Source organism: Meriones unguiculatus, chromosome 19 (assembly GCF_030254825.1).
Source record: "Meriones unguiculatus strain TT.TT164.6M chromosome 19, Bangor_MerUng_6.1, whole genome shotgun sequence".
Classification (NCBI taxonomy): Eukaryota; Metazoa; Chordata; class Mammalia; order Rodentia; family Muridae; genus Meriones; species Meriones unguiculatus.
This window is the reverse complement of record NC_083366.1, coordinates 21,192,935-21,203,865: the sequence shown is the minus strand read 5'-3', so window position 1 is coordinate 21,203,865 and position 10,931 is coordinate 21,192,935. Positions and strand designations below refer to the sequence as shown.

At 41.3% G+C, this 10,931-nt stretch overlaps 1 long non-coding RNA gene across 2 annotated transcripts; it reads right to left on the bottom strand.

Annotated features, from left to right (window-relative positions):
* Nucleotides 1–200: 200 nt before the first annotated feature.
* LOC132649272 (uncharacterized) lies at nt 201–9,341 on the bottom strand. Of its 2 annotated transcripts, none has more exons than XR_009587718.1 (2): nt 9,273–9,341; nt 201–556 (listed from the first exon to the last, which is right to left on the bottom strand). It is a non-coding gene; the product is annotated as an uncharacterized LOC132649272 (long non-coding RNA). The 2 variants fall into 2 exon arrangements; XR_009587717.1 differs by lacking the exon at nt 9,273–9,341 and adding an exon at nt 1,117–1,315.
* Nucleotides 9,342–10,931: the final 1,590 nt, after the last annotated feature.

Below are 10,931 nucleotides of genomic sequence, written 5' to 3'. Positions count from 1 at the left end.
TGACCTGCCCACCTGCACAGCAGTGGAACAAAGAGCAAAACTGTAAATATGCAAGGAACGGATCCCTGGAAAAACAGCTCATGTGGAGATGAAAGACACATTCCGGGAATTAGACAGTAAATGAACACTAATACAGCTAATGTGCTCGCTAAGTTTTACCAGGCGGCGGGGTAAAGACCTAATCACAAGTACTTGCAACATTTGTTTATAAGTTGTTACTGTATTTTTATTTTAACAGCATATAATTGTTTTTAGGACAAATTAGGTTCATACCGTGTGTGTGTGAGTGTGTGTGTGTATTCATGGACCTCAATATGGGAGCTCATGTGCCAGTCTAAAAGTGCAGAGCTCAGAGGACAAGCTTGGATACGGGACTCCATCTGCCCCCTTGTTTGAGGCAGGGTCTTTCTGTTACACACACCAGGTTGGCTGGCCGGCAGACCCCTGGAGACTCTCCTGTCTCCTCCTCCCATCTCCTTCCAGGAGGAATTGCATTACAGAAGCTCACACTCTCTATCCAGCTCTTCTGTGGGTTCGGAGGGTTCAATTGGAGAGTCTGAATCAAAGGAAGGGAAGGGAGAAATGTAATTATAATACCAAAAAATCTACAAAAAGTTAAAAATGTACAACTCAGGTTCTTGCCTTTCTGCTGCCACAGTTTTGCCTGCTGACCCATCTCGAGCATGGTTTGTTGTTTTGTTTTTCCTAAGCTTCTCCTTTTATTCCATCACCTAATTGTTTCTTGATTAAGTCATTTTCAATGTTCTAATTCATTACCTTCAGGTATCATCTGGCAAAAACCACCATTTTTTGTCATTTGCTTGCATGCCATGAATTTTAAAGCATTACTTCAGAGCTCATCACACTTGAAAAATATTTTAAAAACACATTGTGTGTTTAGGAATAGGAAAAATATCAAATAGATATAAAGAGAGATGGGGTATTTGTAATCAACCATTCACTTCATTACTTAATCTATCCAATTTATTCCAATGCCATTAATTTTGACCAAATTGCTTTGACCTGATTGCTTCTAATTAATTGATCAACTAATTGAATCATCTTACAATAATGGCATCCTCTCTGAAACCATTGACTTTTGCAGTCTACACCTACCTGTTTACTAGCTCAGTTACCTTCTTCAGATCCTGAGGACATCCTTAGGAGTCATGCCTGCATCTCTCAACTCACCCTGGATAAAAAAAAATCCCTCACAGCTGAAGGATATTAACTGCCAGGTACTTTACAAGCCTCTCAACTCCAACATGGCAAAGAACATTCTCCTCTACCATTCTCCCAAAGAGAAACAAGCAAAAAGCCCAAACCAAGCCAAAACAGTAGAGTTTTCAATCTCACATTTTAGACCATTTTGCAAGGGTAATTACTTTGGCTGCTCCTGGTTTGCATGTGATGTTCTAACTTCAGTATCCAGTCCTTGCCGTACATAAGCTTGCCATACACGCGGGTTCACTGGTCCATTTGGTCACTTTGCCTACCAATGCTTATTAAACACCTACTATTAATGCTGTGTGTGGGTGTTAGACACACAGCCATGTGTGAGGAAACAGTTCAGGGGTGTAGTATGCTTCCTTCCCAAGACCTGAGTTTGAATCCCAGCACCTGTGTGAAAGCTGGGTGTGATGACACATCATCCCCATTTCAGTGCTGTTGTGAAGGTAGAGAATTTGAGGCAGAGACACGAGGCTCTCTGGGGCTCACTGGCCAGCCAATCCACCCTAATTAGTGTGCCTGGCCTCCATACCCTCCACGTGCACATACGTATCATCAGGTATATGAGCTACACAAGCAAACAGAAACAGAACAAGAACAAGCAAGATCTAAATAAAGTGTTCTCCCTGTCCTCGGGTTGCTAGTTGGTATGGAGGAGAGACAGCCTTGTTCTGTAAGTCTATGGCAAACGATTCAGAACTTCCAGATTATTTTCCAGTATGATTCCTTTGTGGTCACAGCTACTGTGCCAGGGAGGGTCTTATGCAAGACCCATTTGTGAAAAGCAAAGCACATTTTAAAAAAAATGCCCGTCCTGCCCCTTAGTAAGCCACTCAGAGTCTCTAAGACCCAGCTACACACCACACACCTCCCCCTCCCCATGGAAGAGCCTGGTGTGAGTCTCACATCCGAGACACCTTGAAGGCATGTTTCCATTACCTTCACCAGCGTTGGTATATGGTTCCAGTCATCTCTTTACTCTGTACCCATCTGACAGACTCAAATATAGCAATCAACATTTAAGTCTTCTAACTTTCATTTTGTTTCTTTTTATTTTCGATAAGCTGTTTTATCTTCCTTCCTTTGTTCCTTCTTTCCTTCCCTCCCTTTTCCTTTTTTCCTTCCTTCTTTCCTTCCTTCCTTTTTGCTTTTCTTTCTTTGTTACTACCTTTCTCCCTCCCTGCCCCTTCCTTCATTTCTTCTTTCCTTTCTTCCTTTGTTCCTTTCTCGTTCTTTCCCTTCTTCATTCTTTTTTCTTCCCTTCCTTCCTTCCTTCCTTCCTTCCTTCCTTCCTTCCTTCCTTCCTTCCTTCCTTCCGAATGCAGGTCTTTGAGGATGTCTGGCACCTGCTCCCTTATACACTAACAGCCCCTGTCTTGTCTTTGTCTCTTTTTTTATAGTCTATTTAAGAACGTATTCTCTGGCTTTTGTCATAAACCCATGTTCTCATGCTTTTGTGTTTTTGTTTTGTTTTGTTTTTTAAATTACCCTTTTTTCAAATAGAATTTATTTTTGTGGAATATAGGAGAGAGAAGGATTGATTTGTGTTTAAATTTTCTTCATCTAAACAAATCACCAGTTATCTCAGGACCCTTATTTCTTTATTGATTTAAAACACCACCTTTAAAATTTGCAGCTTCTCTTCTAAGCATGGAGTTCTGGTTCTGAATTATTTACCTGATGTCCTGTGGCTACAGAAAATCATTACAGCATTGTCATATTCTGGTATCTCAGAGATATTTCCTCTTTTTCTACTGTGTATTTCCTTTTGCTATTCAACTTTTCTTTTTCTTTTTTATATTTACAGTTTTGTCCCCTCCCTCATTCCCTCTCAATCTCACCCTCCCTTCCTTATCTCTTTCCATGCCCCTCTCCAAGTCCACTGAGAGGGGAGGTCCTCTTCCCCCTCCATCTGACCCTAGCCTATCAGGTCTCATCATAACTGGCTGCATTGTCCTCCTCTATGGTCTGGTAAGAGAATCCCTGCACAGATGTAGCCCATGGCAGCTCAGTATTCAAGTGGGTTCCCTAAGTCACAGGAACAGGGACTGTCTCTGACATGAACTCAGTGGCTGGCTCTTTAATCACCTCCCCCTGAGGGGTTGAGCAGCCTTACCAGGCCACAAAAGAAGATAACACTTTTCAAATTTTCAAAAGAAATCTGTTAAGACTTTGATGAGGATTGCAGGAATAAATAGATTGGTCCAGGGCAGTGATGACTTCTCTACAACACTGAACTTCCCTTTCTGAGAAGAATTTGAATATTTTAATATGATGGCAGCATCCTTAGTCTTATTGTTCTCTTCCTTTCCTTTGTAGCCCTTCTTCCTATTAAATGATAACACAATGGATATATTCACTTTTGTCCCGTCTATGTCTCCATGTAGAATGAATTCAGAGTTTTGACAGTATAAAAATTCAGAGAGCAGAACTGGTGTTTAGTGACACTGATGGAGTTGCTTTCAGCTTTCTAAGGCCTGTAGAACTCAGTTTAGAACATTTCAGGGTTTTCCTCTTTTTCTTTCTAATTTTGTTTTGGTCTTTGTCTTATTGACTGTTTACCCTATTGCTTTATGACCCCAAGCAAGCTAAGAAACCAGACTGTCCATCCAGATGGGTTCTTTCAGTCTCTCTTCACTTGTCTCTGTGGCTGCTGCTGGGTTTTACCTTTCCTCACACTCTTACCAAGGCATATTTATTACCTCATCACTTTGACTGAATACCTCTGGCAAAAACAACTTAAAGGAGGAAAGCTTTCTTTGGGCTCAGTGTTTCAGGGACTATAGTGGGAATGGTCCATCATAGATGGAAAGGCATGCCACCTGCTGTGGCTTGGCCTGTAGATGAAGAGGCTGATTCTGACCTCAGAAGTTAGGAAGCAGAGTGCTCAAACCAGGAGCAGAGACAGAGTAACTTTTAATGCCCATCCACAGTGACTTACATTCCCCAGCTAGGTTCTATGTCTAAAGGGACCACAGCTTCCCAAATAGCTGCACCTCCAGGGAGGCAAGTGTTAAAACACAGGAGATTGTGAGGAACCTCTACAGCCCCAAACCACAACACCAGGCATTCTCAGGTGAAGGTTTGTTCACATCTTGCTTCTCTACAGCTTCTTGATAGGCTTATGGAAGCCCCCTTTCTTCCATCCAGGTGTGAAACATTGCAAAATTCTCCTTTATTTCTTTTTTAATGAAATCCTCTGAATTTTATATTTCAATATTCTCCAAGATTTTGATGACTTGCAAATGTATTTTTCTAAGCTAAATCTTTTGCTTTCTCTCTCTCTCTCTTTAAAATTTTGGGCACATAGATTATATGTATTACTGAACACACACACACATTACAAAGAACTGTTAATACAAGTCACACTATAAAAGTCACTTTAATTTGCCTGATTTAATTGTCATCTTGGAGGCTTACTGCCTCTTTGTGCTAATCAAGGCCTAGTTCTGGAAGCTTCTAGCCTTCTTACAATTTAATCTAGGCCTAGAACATTGTCAGCCTCTAAGACTTGCTGCTAAATAATCTCACCCTTTCTAGCTCTTTCTGAATTCTGGCTGGCTGGCTGGCTCAAAACTCCCCTCCAAGCTGACTGATTCAAACTGGCTTCTCTTGGCTTCTCATTGGATTGCTCTGCTTGGCTTCATAATAACTTTGGCAATATATTCTAATCTCCTGGCTCATTCTGGTTTTTTCTTGTTTCTCTTTGCTACCTGTCTTTGCACAACTGTTCTGGTAAAACTGCCCCCCCTCTCTCTGCACTGTTTCCCTAAGTCCTTTATTTTCCTCTTTCAGAAGTTAGAGTTGGGCGTGTCCTATCTCTGACTCATTCTGTCAGATATTTCTCTAACTTGTCACTTTTCTGCCCCTCAATTAGATATCACTTTCAAACATCGGTGCTTTCTTCCACAAACTAACTTTACGTTCATTATTTGGCACTAAAGGCACTAGGGACATGTCTGTGTTCCAGCTAGAGGGATTAAAGGTGTATAGTGAGTCTGCATTCCAGCCTGATCACATAGACCTAGGTCTTCAGGTATGATCCCTTGTCACAGCAGCCATGTGTCTAGATTGAAGTTCCTCTACCTTGCCTTGCTCCTTTCTTTTCCCATTTGTCTCTCTCTGCCCTTGAGAATGACACTCGCCAGTCCTCCTGCTAGGATACAGGAAGCTGCTTTTATCTTTTCTCCATTTCATTAACCAGCCTCACCCTAAAGATTCCTCCTCAGTTTTTTTTTTTTTTTAAATTCACGCCTCTTGCCTTCCCCATGCACTCTTTGACTTATAATCTCCTGTCCTGATAACATTAACAACATTCTAAGTTTTGTCCTTTTCATCTAAGGCAGAACGCTAATCTTCAAATCTTCCTGTGCCATGTCTTTACTTTAATCCTGGTTTCTCATGACTTAGAGACACATTTCACAGGTGTCCCGTCTGCTCGCTACAGTGTGTTAATGTTCTCCTTAATTCAACTTCAAATGTAATTTTTAAAGAGCCCATATCACTTTGATCAAGATTTGGAGCCTTACTACCTATGGGCAAGGATGACTTCTAGTCAGACTGCCTGTAATATCCTGCAGGCATCTGGCTGGCTGCCAGTTTGCAAATCATTTTGTTCATATTGTTCACATTTGTGACATTGGATTAATTCCAATTAAGAGTTTCAGAATGAACTAACTAATGATTTAAACAAGTTTATAAGATTAACATGGCACCCATGGTTTGAAGAAAATCTACATGCATTAATCCCTCTGAATTATTAATTAATGCTATTTGTCATGGAGTATATTGAAAATAACATTGAAAGACCAACAAGATGGCTCATTGAGTAAAGATGCTCACTGCCAAGTCAAATGACCAGAATTTTATCACCAGAACACACAGTAGAAGGAGAAATCAGACCTCCATAAATTGTCCTCTGACCTCCACCTTGATTATTAGCCCCTCCTCATATACCAGGCACACACATCCCAACAGAGTAAATAAATATTAAAAAAATCAAAGACAGAAGATTATGGAAAGGATAGAAGTTAAAAGGCCAAGGCTCAAATCTTTTCTCTGCTTTTTCCCTGACTAGACATTCTAGTCACTCTCATTACTGTCTCTCGTTTACTCCTGTGTCAGCTGGGAATGGTAGAGTTCACTGAGACCCTCGCAATAATATGAAACAGGGTCAACAAATATCTATACCTTTGAATGGCAGGAGAGATGGCTTAGAGATTAAGAACACTGGCAGCTCTTGCAGAGGACCCAGGTTTAATTCCCAGCACCACCTGGTGGTTCACAACTGTCTGTAACTCCAGTTCTAGGGGATCCAACACTCTCTTCTGGCCTCCTCAGGCAATGGATAAATTTTGTGTTTAGATGTCTGAAAGCTCTTAATAACTGAGGAGCTTTGATCATTTTCTATCAGAAGTTCGTTGTGTCTAAGAATAGAGGACAGGCTTCTAATCAGAAGGTCATTTCTGGAGCTAAACACAGTACTGCACAAAGCTCAGCACCAAGGAAGCTGAAGCAGGAGGATGGCAAGCTTGGAGACCAGCCTGGCTTACATCGTGACTCCAAAGCCTTCAAAGAGCTAACAAGTGAGACGCTGAACCAAAGCAAACAAAACAAAAAACAAACAACAACAACAAATTTTGTTTTATTTGAGGATATATTAACTTATTATTTCCCTCAAATCTAATTTGTCTTTCTAATTCTGGCTTCTTTGGATTATTGTAAAAATCAGTTAAAATGCTTTTTAATAAAGCCAGAAATTGTACTTGACTTAAAAAAATCTATAAGCTCCAAAAGAGGAAAGACAGGCAGTTGATTATCAGTGCTATAGAGTGATAGCAAATTTCCTAAAAGTTCACAAGAATACAGAAGAAGATTTACATTTTAGAAGGAGCTTTGTGTTCCTGAAGCAATGAATGTAAAGTCATGATGATACCTTGCTCTCAGAAAGAGAATGAAAATTGTCTCGAGCCAAGAAACACATTCTTTATTTCCTACCACTGCTTCTGCCTCATGGGCTGACTAAATAAGGAGCAAATCAGACATGAAAGTGGTTTCTCCTCCACTGCTGGCAGTCAGGTTTTGGGTCTGTAATTAGAATGCTCTTTATGACAAACTACACCACATATTTGACCATTTTTGTTTACAGAGCCTTCTAATATTAAAAAGAAAGATAAACCAAAGTTCAGCTAAATCAGATTGGAATCTTCCCTGTGTTGTTTATACTACTAGCATTTATTTATTTAGCTAATTATTGACTTTCCTGGTACACAAAGCCCAGCTTTGTGTGTGTACACATGCACACATGTATATGTGTGTTTGTCTGTTTGTCTGTGCACACATGTGTGCATGCATGTGGAGGCAAGAGGACAACCCTAGGTGTTATTCTTCAAGGACTGCCCATCTTGATTTTTTTTGTTTGTTTGGGTTTTTTGTTTGTTTGTTTTTTGAAACAGGGTTTTTTTTTGGGTAGGCCTGGGTGTCCTAGAACTAGCTCTGTAGACCAGGCTGGCCTTGAACTCAGAGATTCACCTGCCTCTGCCTCCTGAGTGTTAGAATTGAAGGCATGCAGCAGCACCGCCTGGCTCCTTCTTGTTTTTTGAGACAGGGGCTATGGTGGTTTAAATGAGAATGGCCACCACAGACTCATATGCTTGTAACTGTTTGGAGAGGATCATGAGAGGTGACCTTGTTGGAGGTGGTGTGGATTTGTTGGGAAGGTGTGTCATTTAGGGTGGCTTCAAGGTTTCAAAAGCCCACACCATGCAAGTCTCCCTCTCTTCCTCTCCATCTCCCTCTCTCTCCCACCTCTCTCTGCCTTCTACTTGTGGATCAGATACAAGCTCTCAGCAGCTTCTCTAGGTCCATGCATGTCTGCCTGCTGCTGTGTTCCATGCCATGACAGTCCTAGAATACACTACCTTCTGAAACTGTAGGCAAGCCCCCAATTAAATGCTTTCTTGTATAAGTTGTCTTGGTCATAGTGATAGGAAAGTAACAAAGACATGGTCTCTATGTCAGGCTGACTAACCACTGATACTCAGTGACCCTCCTGCCCACTTCCCCAAATCTGAGGTTAGGATAGTGTCACCACACCTGGCATTTCTTATATGAGCACTGGAGACTGATCCAGGTGCTCATGCTTGTGTTGCTTCAAGCATTTTGCCAAGGAAGCCATCTTTCTGGCACCCAAAGTCTAGCATTTAAGATCATTAACTTGTCTCATCACCAAGATGATGCCAAAAGCAAAGAAGGAAGGAAGCCCTTGTCTCTCCCAAGCAAAGATCTTTGAAAGCAAAGAAAGCAGTGCTTGAAAGGTATTCACAACCACCACCAGAAGAAGAAGAAGAGGAGGAGGAGGAGGAGGAGGAAGAGGAAGAGGAAGAAGAAGAAGAAGAAGAAGAGGAAGAAGAAGAAGAAGAGGAGGAGGAGGAGGAGGAGCAGGAGAAGGAAGAGGAGGAGGTGAAGGAGGAGGAGGAAGAAATGAAGAAGATTCTCAGGGCACTGACTTTTTGGAGGCCCAAGACCCTGTGTCTCAGGAGGCAGTCTAAATACCCTCTCAAGAATGCCCAGGAGAAACAAGCTTGAGCAGTATGCCATCTCCAAATTCCCCTGACTACTGTGTCAGCCAGGAATACCACAGAAGGCAATACATCTGTGTTCATTGTGGATGTAAAGGCCAACAAGCACAATATCAGAGGCTGAGAAGCGACTCTATGACATCGATGTGGCCAAAGGCAATACCCTGCTATGACCTGAGAGAGAGAAGAAGGCACATGTCCGGCTGCCTCCCGACTGTGATGCCCTGGATAGCGCCAGCATAACCGGGATCATCTAGACTGAGCTCAGCTGCAAATTATAAATATACATTTTTTTCACTGTAAAATGAACTAACTTGTGTGATTCTGAGGCAGACTTGATGTCATAAAGATCCTACAACCATTCTTTGCCAGCCACTGGCCAGCATCCAAGAAACACTCAGAAGCAGTATTTTCTTCTGTAACTGGCAGTGGGCAGCAGTGTGACAGACTTAGAGATCTCACCTGGATCAAATCACTCCTTTATCCACCACATGAGTGGAGAAGCCCTGAGGAATAAGGACACTCCAGCTGCTTCTCTTGTTTGTACTACAAATAAGAAAGTTAGTTTATACACTACTTCATCTTTCATGCTTTCTAGAGAATAACACACAGACATAAAAGTTTCATCGTTACTTGGTTGTTTCCATATAATTCAAATGAATTACCCAAACGTTTGATATTAGAACTTTAATTAATGCTAAAGGTAATATTAGTTACTGGTAACAAGAACTTTTGGTATGAAAAACACTACCATTCTCATAACTTATCATCCTTGAACCTGCAAATTGTGATTATGTATGTCTTACAGATAATTACACTGAAGGTCAGAGAGAGTAAAGCAAGATTTTACATCACTAAGCTAATCAGTGGTGGAACTTGTTATTATATCAGGCCAATTTGATAATAAATCATGTGCTTTATGCTATGCTATAGATACTGATTTTTAATTAGATAATATACTTATCATTCTACTTCTCATGAATTTTCTCTTGATCATTATAAACTCAACATGCCATTTAAAGCAGGAACAGTTACAGGATAAGAATACCATATCTTGGGAGAGAAGGTGGGATTGGGAGGGGAGGAGGAAGGGGTTTATGGGGGGATACAAAGTGAATAAAGTGTAATTAATAAAAATGAAAAAAAAAACATATTTCTAGGTGTTCACCCTGATCCATCTAGGGAACACAGACAACCTACGGAAGCACAAGAAGGCCAAGGCCACTTGGCAAACTGACAACAACACACATCAGAGAACTGTTTCACCAAATAATAGTCAACATCCTTGCAGTAGCTTTGCAACAGCGTGATGATTAAAATACCAGGAGAGGCTAGGGAAACAGCTTAGCATGTAACAGTTCTGGCTACACAAGCATGAGGGACCAAGTTCGAACCCCCAGAAGCCATATAAAAAAAACTGATCATAGCTGTTTGTGTCTGTAACCCCTGCGTTGGGGAACAAAACCAGGTGGGTCCTGAGGGCTCACTGGCCAAACAGTCTAGCCAAACTAGTGACTATTTTGTTCAGTGATAGACCTTGCAATCAAGAGGATAAGGCTGAGAGCAAACCAGGCATCTAACGTCCTTTGCTGGCCTCTCACACACTCACACCCATACACCCTTGTCATCCCCATACAAACCACATCACACAAGACTAAACAAATAAAAATGGAAATGCAAGGAAGGCAAGCCTGTGAATAGATACTCAGATTTAATCTTTACCTGAAAGGAGGTTGAACACTTGGAACAACATCAAGAAAAATGTATGCAGAAAGAAGGGGAATGGGAATCAAGGGGGAAGAGAACAAGAATCAGGATTTCGTACGTATTCCGAGAAAAGTAAAGCCATGCCTGTCTGCCAGAGCAGAAGCAAGCTGCATGGTTGCAGTGGAGTTGTTTGGGTTGCGTGTTAAATAGAGGTGTTTTTCTTTCTCCTACAAATGTTGTGTCATAATTCAATAACTGTCTACACAATTTGCTTATTGCTTATGGAGATAGGGACTTGCTATATAACCAAGCTAATTTTGAACTCACAATCTTCCTGCCTCTACTGTTCTGTTGTTGGGGCTACAGGCATTCAATACCATGCCTCACTAAGTCACACACTGTAATGTTGATGCA